Source organism: Rhodnius prolixus, unplaced genomic scaffold (assembly GCF_049639745.1).
Source record: "Rhodnius prolixus isolate KJV_2025 unplaced genomic scaffold, Rpr scaffold_1, whole genome shotgun sequence".
In the NCBI taxonomy this organism is placed as follows: domain Eukaryota; kingdom Metazoa; phylum Arthropoda; class Insecta; order Hemiptera; family Reduviidae; genus Rhodnius; species Rhodnius prolixus.
Window position 1 is genome coordinate 57266747 of NW_027411581.1, and position 22737 is coordinate 57289483.

A 22737-nucleotide genomic window follows, 5' to 3' on the forward strand; every position below is an offset into this window, starting at 1 on the left:
ATAAATTTCTTTATATCTAATAACAATATTGCATACTCAATATTCAATTAACTAAAAAATTATGTATTTATTCATGTGAAGATTACAGATAGGGTGGTATAAAGAGATTTTGTTCACCAATAGTACTATGACGACCACCTCGACTCAGTTAAATAGGGCTGCAACTTATCAATTTTAATAGTTCATCAACGAGTCGTTAGTTAACAATGGCCCTTTTTAACTGACAGTAAAATAGCAGATAACATTCCAGCCCTTACTAGAATCCTAGATGTTTATCTAGTGTTAATGTTCTAGGAATATTGAAGTGGAAGCGACACAGTTGAACTGACACTGATATTAAACAAATTTAGGGAGTTATTTTTATTGACAGTAGGGTTCGCTTTGTTATCTAATAACATTTATCTCTAATCAAATATCTATTTTTATTACAATGTATATTTTTATTGGAAATTATTCTATAATAGATTTGGCCATTTCCCAAAAATATATGGCTGTAATTGTTATTTATATGGTATGGCAGTTATGTACATCTGTTTGAAGAATACAAAGAAAAGAAAAGTTAGTTTTGTAAGGTATGTAAGATATTTGGTCAAGATTAGTTACATGGGGCTCCGTGGAATTGTTTACGAGCTGAACGAACAAATTCTATCCTGTTTATAAGAATCATTTCAGAACAAATATGGATGAGAACTTGTAAGAATTAAATATGGCTGAAGTATTTTGGAAGTTGGACACGAAATTTGTGAGTCAAAACCTTGATTCTAATAATGGGAAAACTTGAGACCTGTGTTTATAACAGATTTATTTTTTTGGAAGATTTTCAAGTTAAAAAATTTCACAAGATTATAGCACTTCCTGTATGCGCCCAAAGAGCCCAGAATAGTGCGGATAAAAATAAGCCAGAACCATTTCAGTCATATACTGACAGCGGAAGTTAGATAGAACGGAATATTGGAGGTTAGAAGGTGCGGCCAACGCCTGGGAAGAGTTTATGATGCTAGCTCATGCAAATTAGCAGCAATGACTGGACATTTTTTACACGAGCTTTATCTCTTCTCCTCTATAACCTGGACTGAAGTATAGATACAGAGCACGGGACGGCCAGCTGTAATCCGCACTCTCTCCAGATCTATATTTCAGCAAAATTGCAGTAGTCATTTTATCTATTTTTTTTTTTTGTGTTTTGACCTAAATCATCATTTTCGTTTAAAAATATTTCATACACTTTATCATTATTTTAAAAATACGCTCTTTAAAAAGTTTGTTTATTTCTCTTTTAAATGTAACCAACTTTGCGATAGAAATCGTTCGAAGACTCTCACGAATTCCCTTTCACCATTCATTCTTACATAATTAAATTTTCTTTGATCTGGAATTTCGCCTAAAAGATTGCTTTAATTGAAAATTCAACGTTCCAAGTAAGAAAAGATTCAACCCTAAGCAACTACCATAATTTACATAATGTCCAAGCTCAAAAGAAGAGCACTGTCTATACTAGACAATTACAGAACAATGGTAAAAAAAAACGTTTTGAATCTGAACTGTTGCTGAATCTTTGAACTTGGAATGAATGCAAGAAAATGATTAGAGAAGGATTACATGATTTCCATTTCGGTTAAGCTATAAGGTTGGCAGGAATATACGAGTAGAGTACTGATCCATCCATTAGTTGTAGTATATGTAAATAGTTGTATATATTGTAATAGAGGGATGAATGTGTGAAGCGAATGTATTTATAAGTAAGAATGAAGAGTGTATACTGGCTGTATGCCGATCGCCAATGCCAAAAAGAAACTTGGAATTTCAGCAACACATACACTTTTCGGCTGAAAATCCACTTTAGAGGAGAACTGAACTTCACCTACTTAAGAACCTGCTTATTATTATTTTGAGAAGCTAAGACCTCTAAGGCCTACCCGACATCAAATTCTATCACTCCTCCAATTCTCACACCCAATCTTCACGCTGGTTACCATCAAAGCGGCCAGTCTTAGCTTATAATATCTATTCAAATCAAATAAAGACCTGTAGATAAACTTGTCGTTCCTTTAACACACATTCACTTCGAAGATTCTCATCTGCACAAAGCACAAAGCGCTAGCATTCCCCAAGCTTAATGAGCCACAAACTCTGCGGTTCTCTTCTCAATTCACAACTTTCATGTTCTTAATATTGTAAAAATGATAAACCGCAGGTAAATACTCAATAATCAGCGCTACCAATACTATTGGGCACTTCTTTTACTTCATTTAATAATCTCAAGAGCATTCTTAGACTTAACTTTTTATGCAAATTACTTTGACTGGGCGCCAACGTTAACTTTTTGTATAGTTGTCTGCGACTTAAGTTGACACCTTCTCGTGCCCATTGAATTACCTCAGAAGAATTTTCTAATTAAAGCTAATAGTCGTGAATACCATTTTAATGAAAATCTCCCATAACTATGAAAATTTATTCAGTAAACTGGGAGTTTTGGTTCGTTGTTTTATAAAAAGCTTACTGGTGATGTTAGAAAGCTAAACAAAAGGTCAATTAGAACTTAAGACGATTTCATTTTCTTTAATTAGGCTTACTGCAGACGGACAGAGAAACAAACTGATCGACTGACAGAAATACCACTCAATTTGTAAAAACCACGCTTTCATATTCAACGGAACTCAAACACGAATGTTTCCGTTAAAAAAATCAATTGAGAAAAGTAGACACATTCTCTACAATTCTCTTGATTTACTAGCAATAATGGTGTGCATAAAAGTCGAACGTAATTCTTTTCCAGACGTTTTAGAAATTACTTAGCCTGAACTCACAGGATTGTCATAGTTTACATCATAAAATCTTCTGCGGTAGAAAAGAAAAGAAAAACCAAGATGCTTGGTCATTCTGTGGAAATAAAAATACGTAGATTTCTTTCAATGCATATTAATGTTCCAAGTGTGAAAAAATAAAAACTCGTTGAAAAATGAATGAGGAGATAATTAAATTTAAAACATATTGTAAATTGATAGTTTATGATAAAAAATTAATTAATTAAAACTACGCGCAAGGATCATAAAGTAAAAAAAAATATAAATTAATAAAAATTTTGCTGACCAAGTCTATTTTATTGTTGAATAGTGTAAATGCTATCTGGTTAAATAACAGATAGAAATAAACTTGAAAAATAAAGAAATATCTCCTTTGGTTTGGAACACATAAAATTAAATCAGAGTTAGCATTTTTGCATTAAATAACTGGGAAAGATGTTAACGCTACTTTCAAACCAATGGCACAGGTAACCACACAGTGCTCACTAGCGGGTGCCAAAGCTTCTTTGGGAGACAGCTCTTCGACTTCAAATGCTGTCATTGGAAATGCAAGTTCCTCTCATTCACCGAAGGCGTATAAAGCGGCCAATCAGAAGATCTTCTGACTTATTAAAGCCCTACGGTTAAGCAAGACTGCTGAATTTACCGTGAAGCCCTTTACTGAATCATTAAGCTATCGGATGGTGTTATTTCTCCATCAGATCTGCTGACTGATTTCGACTGATTGTTATATAAAGATAACCTGATAAACTGTTAAGGTATTCCGCTGTAAATTTAATATGAGTTATTTTGTAGATATTAAAATTATTTATTGATCTTATAATTTCAAGATACATTTAGTGAATTGTTTTATCTTGTTGCGGAGTTAATCTGGGAGTATAAATATATGAAAGCGTACAACATTTCAGTCATTTGCTCTAAAGCAATGAAAGCTTTCTAGCAGCTGGATCTTTCTAACTAATTCAGATTATCAGCAGATCCCAAAATCTGTACATTTTTTAATTCATCATCTTTGCAACACCTGTCGCGTTGTAACCTCTCATCTGCTTCCAATTAATTCGAACAAAATACAGATTACCTTCCATTGTCCTCCTTGCGAGATTTAAAGGTATTTTCAATTTCCTACATTGCTTTTATGCACTTCCTTATCAGATCACAGGTTCGTAAACTGATCAGGCTTAAAAGATACAGGTTCAAAAGTGAAAGACTGACACTCTCTCGCTGTGGTAAAAATTTTTTAGAATAAAACCTGACCAGTTGACTTCGCGGAACCCTTCTCTAATCAATTTTCAACTAACGTTCAGCGTAGATTAGATTAGATTAGATTATCGGGGTGGGACCCTATGCCCCACGGCACCGCAGCTAAAAGAGGCTTATTGTGCCATCCCTTTTTGGATCTAGTAGTCGAAACCTCCCCTACTAAAGAGGCAGAGGACTTTCCCTACTAGTTCTTTTTGCACTATTATCTCCTTTGGTCTCAAAGATCCAAAGGTTTCACAGCGCAATCGAACAGCCAGTAAGAGGCCTGACACAATCTGCACAACGGTTCCGAGCTAATATGCCCCACCTTCCTACAGATGCTTCCTGAACCTACCATTCCCTGTGAATAGGTCTGTACTCAGAGTAATCTGATTTCTGTTCAAACACAGGGTCTCTTTGGCTCTTTGTTTACACAAACAATGCCCTATGTATACTGTGTAAATGTACTAGGGGTGTTATAGTGTATGTAACTCATGTTCATGTTATTAGGCTGGGATACCCGCAGGGACGCCTAATATCCTGAAGAAGTGGCTACTCCACTTCCCTCTACGGGAAATGTTCAGCTTAAAGTAAAAACCTTTTTTTAAAAAAGACTACGAGAATAACCAACAATGCTAAAACATTTAAACCGATTAAAACAAAAACCAAGTAATTCCAAACATAATTACATCCATTCTTGCTGGAACTTTGCACATAAGTTTGCCAATGTTATGACTAAAAGCTACTGTGTACAGCCTGGACTTTACTGGACAAAAGTTGTAGACCTAAAAACTCCCACAGTTTTTACAAGATAATCTAATGGTGTTTATGGAAGAAGTTATGGTGCTAAATGTAAACTAAGCGGTACTGGGCATAGAAATATTAAATTAGAGAGAAATCGCCATACTGAAGTTGCAAGATTATTCCAGCCGACATTTATTCCAGTAAATATAATAATATTACTACTAAAATATAAAAGGCCGTATCGTCTCCAAACAGTTTATATACACACACACAAAACATGTATAAATACATTATATATGTTAAATGTTAAATGTTATGACATAGCAAGATATGAAAAGCTCTCTCTGGGCTCTAATAATTCTGTGGGACTTAAAGCTCGCGAGCTTTATGCAAACTTTATTCATTAAGGCGTTAAAATAGAAATTTATATATATAAGTGCAGTATATAAAATGCAGACTCAAAAACATTGCAATAGTTTATTCCACAATGTAGAGTATCAAAGAAAAGAAGGTGCTTTAATAAACTATCTTTCATTATTATTTGCATTTTATGGATCAAATTTTCATCCATTTTTATTACTACATTATACGTAACTGAAGCTTTTTGCCTGTTTGAGATTTTAGTTTAATATTGATTTATTTAATAACATATATTTTTAATTTAATTTGTTTATTTATTTAGCAACTGTATCCTGGTACAATAGGCAAAAGTCGAGTGATTTTCAAAAAATGGACGAAAAAGAATTTCGTGTGTTGATTAAACACTACTTTATGAAAGGCAAATCGCCTCAGGAGACTAAAGAGAAGCTTGATAAACATTATGGTGACTCTGCACCTTCGATTAGAACAGTTTATAAGTGGTTTCAAAATTTTCGGAGTGGCCATATGGGCACAAGTGACGCTGAACGTTCTGGACGCCCTGTTACTACTCCAGAAATCATTGATAAAGTCCATGATATGGTGATGGATGACAGAAGAGTGAAGGTGCGTGAGATTGCTAGTGCTGTGGGTATCTTGAATGAACGGGTACATAATATTTTGCATCAACATTTGGACATGACAAAGCTATCCGCAAGATGGGTGCCGCGAATGTTCACGCTTGACCAAAAACGAAATCGTGGAAGTGTTGCAAGGACGGTTTGCAGCTGTTCCAGAAGAATCCGCAGGACTTTAAGCGTCGTTTCGTCACTGTGGATGAAACATGGATACATCACTACACTCCTGAGACCAAAGAACAATCTAAACAATGGGTTACCAAGGGGGAATCTGCGCCAAAAAAAGGCGAAGACCGTTTCTTCGGCCGGAAAGATCATGGCGACTGTCTTTTGGGATTCGCAAGGAATAATCCTCATCGACTATCTGGAAAAGGGTAAAACTATTACAGGTGCATATTATTCATCGTTATTGGACCGTTTGAAAACCGAGCTGCAAGAAAAAAGGCCCACGATTGGTCCACAAAAAAAGTCCTTTTCCATCACGATAACGCCTCAGCAGTTGTGGTCGCAAAATTAATGGAAATAGGGTTCCAACTCGTTTCACATCCCCCCCTATTCTCCAGACTTGGCTCCCTCGGACTACTATTTGTTCCCCAATATGAAGAAATGGCTGGCGGGAAAAAGATTTTATTCAAACGTGGAGGTGATTGCAGAAACGAATGGCTATTTTTCAGACTTGGACAAATCCTATTATTCGGAAGGGATCAACAAACTAGAGCAGCGTTGGACGAAGTGTATAAGCCTAAAAGGAGACTATGTTGAAAAATAAAAAAGGTTTACCCCAAAAAATTAAGTAGTTTTTATTTTTGCACGGACTTTTCAAACGACCCTCGTATATCTGTGTGTAGATACTCGTACATACACGCGCACAGGGAATCAACACTGACCTCAAATATTCAATTTGGTTGTTTTGAAGGTACTACTTGTAAGTTTATTTTGTTTTACTGCTGTTTTCGATTCCAATCAAAACCCATCAATCGAAATTGGGACTTAACAGAATGGATTTTTGAATTAAATTAACTACCATTGGTTTTGTTTGTTTCAAGGGCGTGAGTGGAGTGAACGACGACCATCCAGTGATGGAAGCCGTTAGTTCGTCAGATTGGCAAGCTTACGCAGCAACCATCCTAGGAGATCCGGCGTTCCCAAAGAAATCAATATTAGCTTAATTATTTTGCAGCAAAAAAAATTGTTTCTATAATTATCTGTACGTCTGGAAATTACAACAGGCCACCACCATGCTCTGTTCAACGTCTCTCTAAAGAAAATAATCCATTGTACATTATATTGGACGGTGCTTTGTAGACATATTTCTTAAAAACCTGGAATGTATGGTTCTTCTACAATGACTCCAGCAGCAATGTGCTAACGCGCAGATCTTTCTACTTACTAATCTAACTATTGACTTTATGTTTCCCTTTGCCTATTATGTTTTACAAAAATGGATTTCCCATCTTTATGTTGTTCTTTTACATTTTTTAGTGTCCAACCTATCTTTTTCTTATGATTGTGCTTCTGAGCATTAAATAGAGTATCAGGTTTTTGTTTTCTTTTTATCTTTCCATTCTTAGTTTACCCTTTCATGTAGGCTTGCCTTACATTTACACAGTAGAAGTTAAATAAAGTAAAGGTGTAAAAAAAGAGAGTTTATTTTATTATTTCCATTTTCTATAGATTTCTCTTATCGGGAACAACTACGTAGCAGCTTTGTTCAGTTGACTGAATGTACTGAGTAACAGCCCCATTGTGACATTTAGTTTTGCTTTTATAAAAGTAGGTATTCAACAAATCATAATATGTTAGACTAAAAAAAGAAATACATTTATTGTCGATCTGAATACAAATATTATTTATTAATCCATAAGTTAAAACTCTGTGACAGTATAATTCGCCATCTTTTGTGAATACATTGCCAATTATTTACGTAAGTTGAGATAGATAAATGCAACTTTAATGTAATTTTTTTGTTGCATATATTTCCAAACATTAAACAAACTTCGATTTTATGATAAAAGCTAAATCCGCCTCAAATACTTTATTTGAAGAATTTTATGTTTTACTTTTTTTTTGCTGCAATTGTGAAAAGTGATGGCGTTAACATCAGATTACCAAATTGAGGAGAAATAGTTGTTTATTGTACAAGTAGGGAAAGTGCACTTTTTACACACGAGCTAGCAGGGGATCAACACTGATTTCGAATATTCATTTTGGTCAGATTGTTTTGAAGGTACTATTTGTAAGTTAATTTTGTTTTACTGCTATTTTGGATTTCAATCAATACCCATCAACCGAAATTGCGACTAACAGAATAGATTTTTGAATTAAATAAACTACAATTGCTTTTGATTGTTCCAAACTTGTTTAGAGTAGTCCTAAGTACCATAGACAATGCTCCCTTTTACATTTCAAACCTCACCATCCATACCGACCTGAAAATTCCCTTCGTTTCCGCTAAAGTCAAACTCCTTTACCTAAAATTTCATTCCAAACTATCACTCCTCATTCAAATCCACTTATCGAAGCTCTCTCAACCTCAACACTTTACACGACAAACCCTCCTAGACGTTTGAGGCGCCGCTGGCCACACGACCCCACCTGAATGCCTGACGTCGGCTATCCAGAGAGGGAATATTCCCCAACGCCTTAAGGGCCTATAACGGCTGACATCACTGGATGGCCGCCGTTCAAGAAATCAAGCCAGTGTATGTGCGCGCGATGACGCTAAGTCAACGTTCATACTTATTGCACATATATCCGTTTTACTTGTTGTACTTACTGTACAGTTGTATAGAAAAGAAGTCAAGTAAATTAGATTATGAAGTAAAGATTTGGAAGTAGATTAGCCACAGTCTTTAGGATCTTCATCTTGTGCAAATATCTCGTCTAGCCTAATATCGCGAACCTCATTTCAGACACCTTCGTGGCACGTAAAACGTGAACACGTAAACGTAAAACAATTAATGAGAGTGTCGGAGCTGTTAAAGATAAAATTTAGAAATCTCTTCCAAAAAAGAAAAATCGCATTTCCGGTGGAACTAGTTATAAATACTATTTGTATTCACCTCCAAAAACCAAAGTTTACACTTAGGTGATTTAATACACAATTTTAACGAACTTGATGGAACTTTTTTTCTATAAAATTGAAAAAAAAATAAAATAAAATAAAAATAACCAAAAACTCAGTAAAATTCGATAGATGTCAGTCGCAATCTTAGAATTTGAAGCGACACTATTGCCATGACGGAGAATCCCATTTGAGCTATCTGAAATTTTTCATTTTTGAGAGTTATGTTCACACGACTTAGACCTCTTTTTGTTTACCCTGAAGATCCCAAACTTAGGATCGAAACCGTTCCAAGAGCAATACTTCTCCTGAATTACAATTAACAGGAACTATAACATGCTCGCTTCGTTGACTAAAATCTACGATGTTCAGCATCACAGCTTCATCTCTCTACTATGCTTTCTACACTAGTTTGTGTGTCTATTAAGGTTGAAATTAATTGGACTGTATATTATCTGAGGAGGAGGAGAGAAGATGCAGTTAAGATGTGTTGATCAGCTGAAACTGTGAACTATATTTGTGTGGGTTCCGTCAGTGGATTAGTACCAATAACTCGGGCACACATCAGCTGACTAAACTAACAGCTAACCACATGCAACCTATACTCACACCTTTAACAGAGAAGTCGTAATTTTACACCTGCTATCTGTATCAAGATAGCAAGATCGTTAAACCAAACTCTCAGCTTCCTTAAGTTACTATAATCTTTTGCTGTTTTGTAATTGTGCCAGTGTATGTGTGAGTGTGTGCTAATGAATACTCTTGTTCATTATCCCTAAGTTCTTCTACCTTCTTCAGTTAGACAAAACACGCAAATGGCCATTTTAATTGATAAAACTAACACCCGAGTGCATTCTAACAAGTAACTAACACGACATAGCAGCTTCTCTTATTAATACTAACACAAATGTTCTAAGATGTTTAACTACATACTACGAAAAGGAGGGTTTATCGAAATTTGCAATCGATAATTATGATTTTATTTTGACCAGTAGCATATACGAGTTTTTCTTTCTCTTAAACTGTTGCGACATTTTGAAATATTATCAGGGACTGTTCAAAGTTTTGCCACGAAATCGCATGACTTTGCCGTTAAAAATAGTTTTTTTCCTTCAAAAATATGATAAAAAAAAGAACCTAAAGTAAACATGCATAAGTTTTAAAACTAGTCTAACGATATTTATTAACTTTAAATAACTAATAAATAAAGTAGAGTACAGGCCCAAGGATACTTTCCTGAGGAACACCTGCTCGAACTGGGAAACAAGGTGAGTAGGAATTTCCACAGACGACACTAAAAAAAAGCGTCCAGTAAGGTAAGATTGAAGGATGAGAAAATATGTAGTCAGTAGGATGCTCTTGAGTTTAGAGAGAGCAATCCCTGGGAGCCAGACACATTTCGTAAGCTAGAACAACATCGAGAAAAACTCCCGGGCAATACTGCCCATTCTCAAGAGAGGTTGAGATTACATCCACACAACGTGATAACATTGCTGGACTGTAGAGTGATGAGCGCGAAAATCAAATTGAATGGGACGGAAATATTTCCTGTGTATCTAGGAGAGGATATATTCGTTTTAGGAGCAGTTTTTCAAGGAGTTTTCCTATGATTGGAAGTAGGATTATAGGACGATAGGACGAAACGCTGTTTACTGGTTTTTTAGGTTTAGGAATCATTAATATTTTGGAGAATTTCCATTGAGTCGGGAAAAATGTGGTTCTGAGTACTGAATTGTATAGGTAGGTAAGGAAAATGATTCAAATTAAAATTTAATGCGATTTTGGTTCTTGAATGTTCTTCGATAATTCATTTACTCGTATATCCGGTTGGGTTTCAGAAAATGAAATCCTCAAAATGTTTTGCAAATTTTCGTCGGTCAATCTCGTTCTATATTTTGATTTTATGAAATTCATTTTTGAAAAATAATAACAAGTAATAAGAAAAAATTTAAAAAAGCCTTCTCAATTTTAGGTTTACCATAAAAAAGTTGTATTGCTTGGTAGACCGCACAAAAACTAGCAACTCTAGTGTGCTAGGGAGCTAGACTAGATTTCTCTAGCCAGTTTGGAGCTTCCTTTATGAGTGGCTTCCTTTGCAAATCCCAAACACCATAAAAAATAAATGAAATAATAAATAAAAATAAAAAAAAGGAACTAGAGATTAAAAAATAATATATAATATACAATTTAACCTTTATAGGTCAATGAATAAATACATTGCCTAGTAAATACAATAATAAATAATGATGGCCATGTTGGAAAAAAAACCAGCCTTTCGTAGCTTTTAACCAATAATAGTAATTATTGTTAAATATATCACACATATATTTCATGAAGCACAGACGTGTGTGTGTGTGTGTGTGTGTGTGTGTGTGTATGCGATTATTAAAAAAAATAGTGAAGCTGAGATGAAGTAAAAAGAAGAGGAAGACAGCAAAAGATCGCGAATGAAACATGTTTGAATCGTGAGCAAGGTTACAATTCATTTTAGTTAAAATTATATAACCTGAGTTTATCGTGCGTGTTTAAATGTGTTTGCATATATATTTATATATATAATATATATATATATGGTTGTTATGTTATAAGAGATAAATTTTTTGATGATGTACATAAAATAGCCAATAGAACATGGTAAAAGAAAAAAAATAAAAATAAAGAGCAAGATACGAACCAATAAGAAAACATCTCCAAGGTTTTAGATTGTTGATAGGTTTGTGGGCGTGGTTAAAAGAAAAGTGAGGGGTAGTATTTTTAATAACCATTTTTTTTCTACTTCATCCTACCATTCATTTATTTTGCTTATATATTTTCTCTGCGATAAGACATCTGAGATGAAAAACAAAACAAATTTTCTTGCCATTCTAAATGTTAAGTAATTATTACTTGAAGATCTACCACCAAAATAAAGCGACCCAATATGCATTTTCTAGCACCCGCTGTAGATATCCGAAAGTGAGAACCCAAAAAATACGAATTTTCTGGTAATTCTGTTTCCCATTTTCCCCTTAGCTTTTGATGTTGATTACCGCAACTTAACTTGAATATTCTTGCTCTTCTACAGATAACGTTAGTAAGAGGAAAATATGAACAAATTCTCTGCTCATTCTTGATAGTATTTCCCTTTATTTCCTCCGTTTTTCAAGTTCTATTTTCAAATTAGGGCGTCATAAAATCTATTTACTAGCTCTGCTTCAGATATTGTTGATGACAGCTAAAATACTTTCTGCAGGTTAAGAATGTATCAATGGAGCAGTTCCACAATGTGTTTGTTTTTAGGTGCGAAAATGTAATTAAACAATTATACCTCTTTACAATTAATTGCCTCAAAACACGATCATTTATACTAAATGGATAGTTTACAGTGTGAGAGATTGATTACATACTTATATCGCCACTTTTTGTCCGTTTATATTCTTGTATTCATAAATTATACATCTGTTACTTAAAATATGGATACAATGCAGTGTGCTGTATATTTACTGTTATTACTCTAGATTTTATGTTTTACTGTTATATATTATATTATTTATATATTCTGGTCTCTTTTTTCTTACCATGTTGTTCACTATATTTTAAATTATTATAAATAAATAAATAAAAATAAAACAGCTAAAATAATTCAATTTGCTAGACATTCTAGCTGGAATTTTCATTATTTCCATCGTTTTTTGAAGTTCGTTTTTTTGATCTGGGCGACTTAATTTGTAGTTTTTAGCACTGCCTCAGTTATCGGTAGTGAGATCCAAAATATGGTACTTTAAATACAGAAAATATCATACAAGTAATTTGATTGCAACAGTAAATGAATTAGAAAACGCATTACTTATGATAGTTATTGGGATGATGCCTCCATTAATCTATACGTAATGTACTTTCTAGAAATTTGAGATAGACCAAAATAACGAGAAGGTTAGTTTTCAAACGCTGTTAGACTGTTATTAAAATTTATATTAGAAGTAAATTAAATTCTTTATCTTATTATTTAATTGTAACATTAAAGCGTTATCGAGAGACTCCGGTTTTTAAGGAAATTACATTCTTTTGATGAAAATAATGTTAACATTGTCGGCTTTAATTTCGCCAGACCTTGATTCTGTCCTTTATGATTGCGCGATACAAAGTGAAAATAATTCATGGACTCTATTAAATGACGAAATAATTAATAATAATTTCAAGTTTAACTCGGGTATATTTTTATTTTTAAAAACAAAATTTAAACAATTAGTCGTAGTAGTAACAAAATTTAAACAATTAGTCGTAGTAGTAACAAAATTTAAACAATTAGTCGTAGTAGTAACAAAATTTAAACAATTAGTCGTAGTAGTAACAAAATTTAAACAATTAGTCGTAGTAGTAACAAAATTTAAACAATTAGTCGTAGTAGTAACAAAATTTAATTCCAATACTGCTAGCAGAAAACAGACATTTGGACTGACTGTAATGCAATTTTTTATTAGGAAATATTATATTAAAAATAATATTATAGTATTATTAAATATTAATATTTTTGTGCATATCCTTTTTTTTTGACAAAATTACTTTTTTTTTCTTCCGTCTGTCTTTGATATAGAATGTGTATTTCGCCAAAAATACCTACATTTTCGTTCTCGTAGATGATTATTTTGTAAACAAACTTTTTGTTCTGCATCAGATTTAAGTTTAGCAGAACACTAAGAAAGATAAAGATGGTTGGTTCATCCTTTGATAAATTGATTGTTACAATCAACCAGTAAAGTTAAACGTTAAAAATATTGTAAAATACATGATATTAATATATTTTCCCGCACTAAGTTCCCTTTCTGATTACATGTTTAAATAAATGCGGGAGAAGAGAAAGAGAAGAATAGGTGGGGAAGGAGATGGAAGGAAGGGTTGGTAGAGTGGGAGATCAGCTTGAGTTGGGCAGTTGTTATCAAGTTCTACTGGTGTGAAGAAGTATAATTTTTTAAGTTGTACACTGTTATTTAAGTTAGTTTGTTTTTCTAAAGTTGTTAGGTGGCATTTTCAGTTATTTTGTTATTTAACAGTTTACCATTTTAAAGAACATTTCTTTATTAGGGTGCTGCATTTTTGGCGATTTTTTTTTAAAAAAAGAAAAGGTTGCATTTAAGTAACCGGTTTCATTTAACTGTATTCTGTTTTATAGGATAAATTAAGGAAATAGATTATGCTTGTAATAAAAATGATTTTTGTAGGACGATCAACTTATCATTTATCACGTACAATTATATTCATGTAACTAATCCTAATGAAAAGCCTTGATGAGGACGATGAGAAGGAGGTGTACTATACAGATTAGGAAAACAAAAAGATTGTCACAATGAGATTTGCCCAGAAGAAGACGTAGGAAATTTCTTTACCAAATTTTAATGGCAATGACCGCTTACTTCTAGAGAAATGGTTATCAAATGGAGGATCAGCTAAACAATTTTGTATTCTTTAAGAGAGACAAATTTTGAAAGAGACTCATAGACGAATTCAGATCAGTAGTGCCCAATTGATCAAAAGTAAAAGACGTGAATTTAAGGCAGTACATTTATATAATGCAGAAAATAGGAAATCAGGGTTACGTGGAGGAAGTGGCATTGCTCCAATAAATTGATGACGGCATTCAAGCTGATGGAGCGAAATGGTACTCTCTGGTGCCTACAATTTACGCACCTAATAAAAAAAAAAAAACAATATTTATGCCAGCGAGTGAGAGAGTAATTGCGCAACAAGGAAAGAAACAACAAAGGAAACTAAAAAAGGCCAGACTGAAAGACCAGAAGACATGGTTTCTCTTGTGGCTCACTTGAACATGAGGTGGAAAATTGGCCCAATAAAAGTAAGGGGTCCAATATGCATCAAATGTGAGAAGTAAATTAGCACCGAAGTGTGAAGAAGGAAGAAGTTATCACTAAGACAACAAAAAAGTCGGTGACGTCTTAACCAGTAATACTGAATGCCTTCTAAAATGAAATGTTATTGATTTAGAGTGCGAGGTACTGACTTGATACAGGAAACGACGTGAACTACTGGACTCAAAGTATTTATGACACACTTGGGGAGCCATCTTTAAAGGCAACTAATAGATCTTTAACTAACCATAATTTCTAAAGATCAGATAAATGCCATATACAATTATTGTAAATAATCTCTCAAGATAAGAAGTTTTGTTTTGGGAGAATAGTTTCATGTATGGTTGACTCACTTGCTCAAAAGCGTATGAAGGCTTAATAGCAACAAATAAATAAATAGATCTTTAACATGATTTGAACAGAACAGAAACGTCTGCGGTGCCAGAAACTGTCACTAGCTTTCGGCTTCTTTCTTTGTACAAAAAATAGATGTTCACATAGAAGGATTTGTAGTAACTACTTCCGTCAGTCATGTTCAAGAATCGGAAATTATTTATTTCCGGCATATCGAAAATCTACAACATTGCAACATTTCCACAAAGGAAGGGTGAGAATTAGTGAAAATACTTGAAGCCGACAGAGTGATGTAATGACAGAGCGATATTTATGTATTAATTTAAATAATGACGGATGTACAAATTTATTTGCTAACAACTATTACACACAAAATACCATCTCACCAATTTGGGTTCAGGTCAAAGCATTTACCAATAACCTCAAGTTAAGCGAGTAACTGAACATATCTTGAATAAAGTAGAAAGCAGAAAGTACACAGCAGCTATATTTATTGATTTAGCTGAAGTATTTGACAATTTTGACACGCTACAAAATTTAGTAGAGTTACACTCTTGATTGCATTATTCAAATCATTCGATTCTTTTTACAAGACCTAACTTCCTGGGTAAGATTCAATATCACTTACAGTACTCGACGACAATTCTCGCGAGTATGCCTCAGGAGCAATAAGTCCTATACTCTTCAGTTTCTACTCTATGGACAGACCTAATCCTAGTATAACGATGTTAGCTTCTGACGACACAATGTTATAAACAAAAGACGACAACACAGGCATTAACAAAACCATCACTGACTTACAGACATCAACTAATCTTATGACAAACTGGTTAAAAAAAAAACTGAAATTAAATTTAAACCTATCGAAAACGGAAGCAAAATTCTTCCTCCTAAAAAAGGAACTTCTAAATGATTAAGAAATTATAATTTAAAGGAGAAACCATTAAAATTCAGATTAATCCAAAAGAGCAAAAGGACCCAAATAACTGGATTTCGAATGTTTACTACAAGATTTAGATTGATGTGGTAGGTAGCAAGAAACAAGCGATCGAGAAGTTGATAAAGTATTATATGCTAGTTAATCAGATCGTTACTTCTGTAGAAACTAAAAATTAAATTAAAATCCTACGAAAACCTAGGTAAAAGGCAAGAAGATGGTACCCAAGGAACGAATTAGAGAAGCAAGAAGACTATTGGCTGCAAACGGGAATCATACAATCCAGCGTAACCATTTTCTAATTCTACAATTCAATTTCTAATGCTACAAGTGGAAGAATATGTAGACTAGCAAGTAGATACTGGAGTGTTTTCCGGCGTTTGTCGTTTGTTTCCGCCAAAAAAATGGTTATTTCCAAAAAACAAAAATTCGTCATGAATATTTCTACAAGCGGCGCGCGAAATAAAATTAAAATTTGCAACCATTCCGAATATTTTTCAATTATGAAATGCCTGTAGAACAGTAAATAGCGGTAATAATAATATTTAGCGAGTTGAGAAGGATATTTTGTAATATAACATGCTATAACCCTAAACGTCAGAATGGGCTTTTTTAGTACTTTGTGTGTTTCATCTTTTTGACGTACATAAATAATAACGCTTGCAGGTCCCGAGGGTGCTGGTCGAGCAGGTCTACTACGAAGCAACCAGGAACACACAGATAGTGGCTGAGTTCCTGAATGACATTGCCAATCCATATATCCATGTTATAGATACTATTGCGGGCCATTAGTGTCATATAACATAGTGTTTCTGGGACCATAACCTTATGAATTATTCATACAAGCGTATATGACCACTGTACCATAACATAGTCATGGCGGACTATAGTGATTTATTTATACGCTTAATAGTAGTTTTTTTTTTTTCGCTAATACTTTCTTTAAGTAAGAATAAGTTTTCCGTTTTGTGATAAAGTCATTAAAAAGAAAATTATTTAACGAATGGGTCAAGTTTGTTTGCGGAAATCGCAAAAGGCGATCAATCTTTCTCCTTCTCATTTACCCCCAAAATGCCAACAACAATTATTCTCTCCATTAAAATTAACATATTAAGAGCACAAATTAAAGGCAAAAACTTATTTGGAAAATTAATTTTCTATTTTCTTACGTTTTTCCTTCGTTCAGATTTTGATATTTAGTTTACACTAGAAATAAATATCTTATGGTACCAATGGGATTGATTTTTTTTTTAAATAAATTGATTGCCTAATTGTACACTATGTGTGACAAAATGAAATATATAAATCAGTAAAAAAAATTTTATTTTAATTGATATTGATAGCTATCAACAAAGGACCAGCAGCAAGCAACATTGATTCGGTCAATCAATCCTGTTGTGATCTTTTCATGAAAAATCTGAGGAAACAAATAATTCATGATTTCCTCTTTTTTAAAGAAAGCTCCACAAAAGATTTTTAAATGAAAGCTGGTACAGGGCTGTTTCCGGTATTCAACGGATATTAAATTATCTAAACATATTATATGGGCGTACTATTCGATAATCTTTACGATATGTTGCTAAACAAAGAGATATCATAGTGATAATACAAAAATTAATTAAAAAACCTCTTCCTAGTGTAACGATAATACAATCAATGAATGGATTCTCTTTATTTTTTGAACGAGATTGGATTTTCATTCAGAAAATGTCCACTTATTCTTAAATATAGAAGTAATCTCTGTTTTCGTTACATTCTATAAAATAATAAAAATCGTCGGTTTAAGTTTATTCTTCGATTAAAGTAATTGTTATTTTATGAAGTAGTGAAACGTTTATAATAATAGGTAATAATTATCTGGCTTTATCGCAAATAATATAGTTTTCTTCAATTACACTCTCAATGTAGCTGTTCTTCTCACAATGTTGTGTATATGTAATATAAAATAAATAAGATATGCATATTTTTAGGACAGCTAATTATTCCAGTATTTTACCATAAGTAAAATTAGGGAGACTAAATTAAATTACAATTGAGAAATGAATAATTGTTGTTGAATAATCTACTTGTTATTAACTGTGTGTTATTTGTGCTCACGAATATTTCGGTAAGACGAATTCAAGTCTGAAATATTGTTTTAAATCCTCCGTGATTCAAATTTAAACAGTAGCCGACTCTAACTTTGTCTTTTTCTACTTTATCATGCATGTATAAGATGTGACAACTTCAGAATAAAGGGCATATTAAAGATAAATCCGAAGAATAATTTGGAATAGAGTTAAAATAAAGTACCTATTTAAAAACGAAGATATAATATACATTTTATCATAATTATAACCAAATAATATTATGAACGAACTGGCCAGCATAAGGGTCTGTGACATCTAATAAATTCTAAAAAATGTGAAGGAAAAGTTAATGCAGCAAAATTTCTTAAATTATATCAACTAAGCATGAATGAAATGATGGGTACTTGCTGATTTGTGTACCTTTTGGCGTTTAATCAACCCTTATACTTAACTTTTTAAACTGTAAGTTTTTGTAAAGGTATAGAAGTAATCTCTGTTTTCGTTACATTCTATAAAATCATTTGAAAAAAAAAATCGGTCAATAACCTAAAAACTTCTGGCAGGATGTTTCTATTAATTTTACTCTCCTCTGGAGAGTTTCAAAACAATAACATCCAACATATTCGCCATTTTTACTTACATCGGAAACGAGACCTACAAACTATGTAACCTTTCCAAGAAACTAGGCCTCAAAACCGAGCCTAGGACCAACAACAATCTGGGAAACAGTGCACTAATCGAAACTAACAACCCGTTATGTCATCAATAATGGTATTTGCAAACTAGTTTGTCCAGACTATGATAGTATACCTATATTGACCAGAGCGAGAGAAAAATTCAAGACAGATGCAAAGAACACATCCGCTCGTACAAGCACAACTTGCGCAAAACTCTTTATCTAAAACACAGTCATCAACTGGACAGTATCAAAAAAAAAAGTAACTGTTACATTCAGGAAGAAAAGGAAGTCTTACAGACATCTTAGAAGTGTACAATTAGAAATCCATTCACCAAAACATTAAGAAAGACCAAATTAACTATAACTCTGATACACTCTTTAAAGTCATTCCCTACCAAACACACCGACACAGCTGAGCAAACCTCACAAAAAAGAAGAATGAATATAACCAGCGTGTAGCATGTTCTCTAGTATTAAAGTGTTCTATTTAAGATTATATTAATTTACGCATCATTTGTTAATCGATTAGAAACACATGTTCATCAATATTTAATTTAACAACAACTATTTCCCAGCACAAATGAACTAGGTATGATTAAGTTTTCCTGCTTACGTTCTCACAACATCCATTTTACAATTCTTAAACATCGCCTAAGCACAAAACTTGCATATCCCTTAATTACCTACTAGGATTCTTTCTTTGCTCAAAAAATAGATGTTCACATAGAAGGATTTGTACTAACTACTTCCGTCAGTCATGTTCAAGAATCGGAAATTATTTATTTCCGGCATATCGAAAATCTACAACATTGCAACATTTCCACAAAGGAAGGGTGAGAATTAGCGAAAATACTTGAAGCCGACAGAGTGATGTAACTTAACCGACATAAAGTGATCCTGTCGACAATCACTTGTAACTCAAGCATTGCGATATTTATGTATTAATTTAAATAATTACGGATGTACAAATTTATTTGCTAACAACTATTACACAAATTTAGTGATTCACACAAAGTACCATTTCACCAATTTGGGTTCAGGTCAAAGCATTTACCAATAACCTCAAGTTAAGCGAGTAACTGAACATATCGTGCTTAAAGTAGAAAACAGAAAGTACGCAGCAGCTATATTTCTTGATTTAGCTGAAGTATTTGACAATTTTGACACGCTACGAAATTTAGTAGAGTTATACTCTTGATTGCATTATTCAGATCATTCGATTCTTTTTACAAGACCTAACTTTCTGGGTAAGATTCAATTACATACACAGTACTCGACTAACTTTCTCTCGAGCCTGCCTCTGGGAGCAATAATCCCTATACTCTTCAATTTGGACAGACCTAAACCTAGTATACCTAGTTACTTACTACACAATGTCATAAACAAAAGACGACAACTCAGGCATTAACAAAACCTTCATCGACTTACAGACATCAATTATTCTTATAACAAACAAGTTCAAAAAAGAAAAATGGAAATTGAATTTAAACCTATCGAAAACTGCAGCAAAATTCTTCCCTCAAAGAAGGTTACGGAATGAAGATCTAAGATCTCTATAAACAACTGAGAAATCTCTTAGAATCAGAAATATCAATCGACGAAACTCTGGAAGTCGACCCATCAACACAAAACTACAACAATCATAACCCAACTGAGACAGTTATAGCCACTTACTAACATAAAAACACTAACAATAACGTAAAAGACACTACTGAAACCAATTCTGACAAACTCATGTCAAATTTGGATAACAGCTAGTAAACAACTTATCAAAGAACTTAAGACATTAAAAAAAATAACTCATTAAAATTCTCTTTGTTCACCAAAAATTTTTAAATGCTCAAATTCATACAATGAATTTAGCGTTATATTAAATCCAAACTATTTCTAACAATATAGTTGTGTACAAGTTGTACACGTTTAACAGTACAACTATTACACTTGAAAGAAACTAACACAATTTGCTAACTTGGTTAGTAGTGATTGGCTTGATTGTTACTGCTTAGTAGAGTTACTTCTTCTTGTAAAGTTTAAGGTGATGCTTTTGATAAGTATTCTTAACTTGTTACTTAACTTTAACTTTAATACATCAGAAAGGTTTAGAAATCAATTCCTTAAAACAATTTAGGAAAAACCATGAATGCTAATTTCAACTTATAGCGGATTCAAAAAAACAAAATAAACAATACACACAAAAAGTTAAGAAATCAATTCCAAATATAATTTGGGGAAACAATGGTTGATAATAATGAACTTGTAGTCGATTAAAAAGAGAAGATTAAAGAATACATTAAAAAGGAATAGCAACCAATCCTAGAAACAACTTGAGGAAACAAAAATGCTAATTTAGAACTATAGTTGATTAAAAAGGAATAGAAATACATTTCAAAAAACTATTTAGGTAAAACTAAGATAGCAACTTGGAACTATTAGTTCATTGAAAAGAAATAAAGGGTACAACAAAAAGGCATTGCATTCCATGCCAAAAAAAACAAACTGGAGGAACAAAGAAAGGCAATTTTGAAGATTTAGTACATTAAAATAGAAAGAATAAAGAATAAATTGAAAAGGAATACAAATCTATTCTAGAAAAATATTTGGGGAAACAAAGAAAGTAAAACGTTTGAACTTAAAGCCGATTAGAAAGAAAGGAAAGATTAAACAATACAATTAAAAGAAATCAATCCATTTCAGAGAACAATTTGAGGAAAACTAAGAAAGCAGCTTGGAGCTTTTAGTCCATTAAAAAGAAAATATTAAACCTTAAAGAATACATCAAACAAATGTAGAAATTAATTCCAAAATACTATACAATTTTGGGAAACAATGAATGCTAATTTTAGGACTTATAGCCGATTAGGTAGAGAAGATTAAATAATGCATTAATAAAGTTTAGAATTTAATTTAAATAATACTTTCCAAAATTAAAGAATTAACCATCACTGAACTTAGTCAAAACTTGGCCCTAACATTACTTTGTAAGTAATAATGAAATGCTACTTCATGCAAGAAAAATAATTGAAATTTAAAATAAGTGATAAGAAAGACTTACTGTGTTTAAATAATATAAACGTCTATCAGCATCTCAGTAGATCACCAATCCAATAGCACTTGACACTATTTAAAATAATTCACAACACAATTCGAACTAAAACTGTATATCACCTACCAAGTATAACTTAAACACAATTTATAAAATAGTACTTCACTTTAACACGCACTAATTCTCACTTAAAAAATTCACGTTAATAAAGAGATACACGAATGAGTTAAAGATGACCGCCGGTAACTGACTAGGCAGATCAGCTGGTAAGGGAAGGTTATATTAAACAGAGTGACCAACTTTTTTTTTTTACACTTTTTGCTAAACACAATCTTCCAAAATATAAGGCAATTATCTACGAAATATTAAAGAAGGCTTAATTAAATCAGCGCAAACTGGTAGAAGTTCAGAAAAAAAGAGGAATTCTTGATTTCCCGCTTCCTGAAATTTGAAAGGAAATTGCTTTCAGGCCAGCCCTATATATAAGGGGCCGTACTTAAATTACGTAACGAACGCAAGGGGGGAGGGGGGTAAGGCTCGATTGTTACCATTCGTTATGGTTCGGGGGAGGGGGTCTTTTAATGCTTGTACGTAATTTTTCCAATTGAATCTATAATTTTTTGGTCATTAATGGAAAAATACTAACGATATTTTTCGCGCCAAATTCTACTATAGCCAATCTTCATACTAAGTGATAATGTAATTAAATAAGTAATAAATAAAAAATATATGTTTGATTTTAATTAAATACTATGCAATGACGATATTCCATAACAAAAAATTACGTACATTTGGCTAGGGGGGGAGGGGAGGTTGACATTTTGTTACGATCTGTTACATCGGGGGGGGGAGGGATTAAAAAGCTCTTTAAATTGCGTTACGTAATTTAAGTACGGCCCCTAACAGCTGTTCACCTAATTCTTTTCACACATTTTGAGAAACAAAGAATTTATGGAACTATCCAAC

General features: G+C 33.0%; 1 protein-coding gene across 1 annotated transcript in view; it reads right to left on the minus strand.

Moving 5' to 3' along the window:
* LOC141445989 (uncharacterized) overlaps nucleotides 1-22013 on the minus strand; it is a 403642-nt gene extending 381629 nt beyond the window's left edge. The window contains exon 1 of the mRNA XM_074112314.1: nucleotides 21781-22013. The gene's annotated coding sequence lies outside the window, so the exon portion shown is untranslated. The remainder of the gene's footprint in view (nucleotides 1-21780) is intronic.
* Nucleotides 22014-22737: the final 724 nt, after the last annotated feature.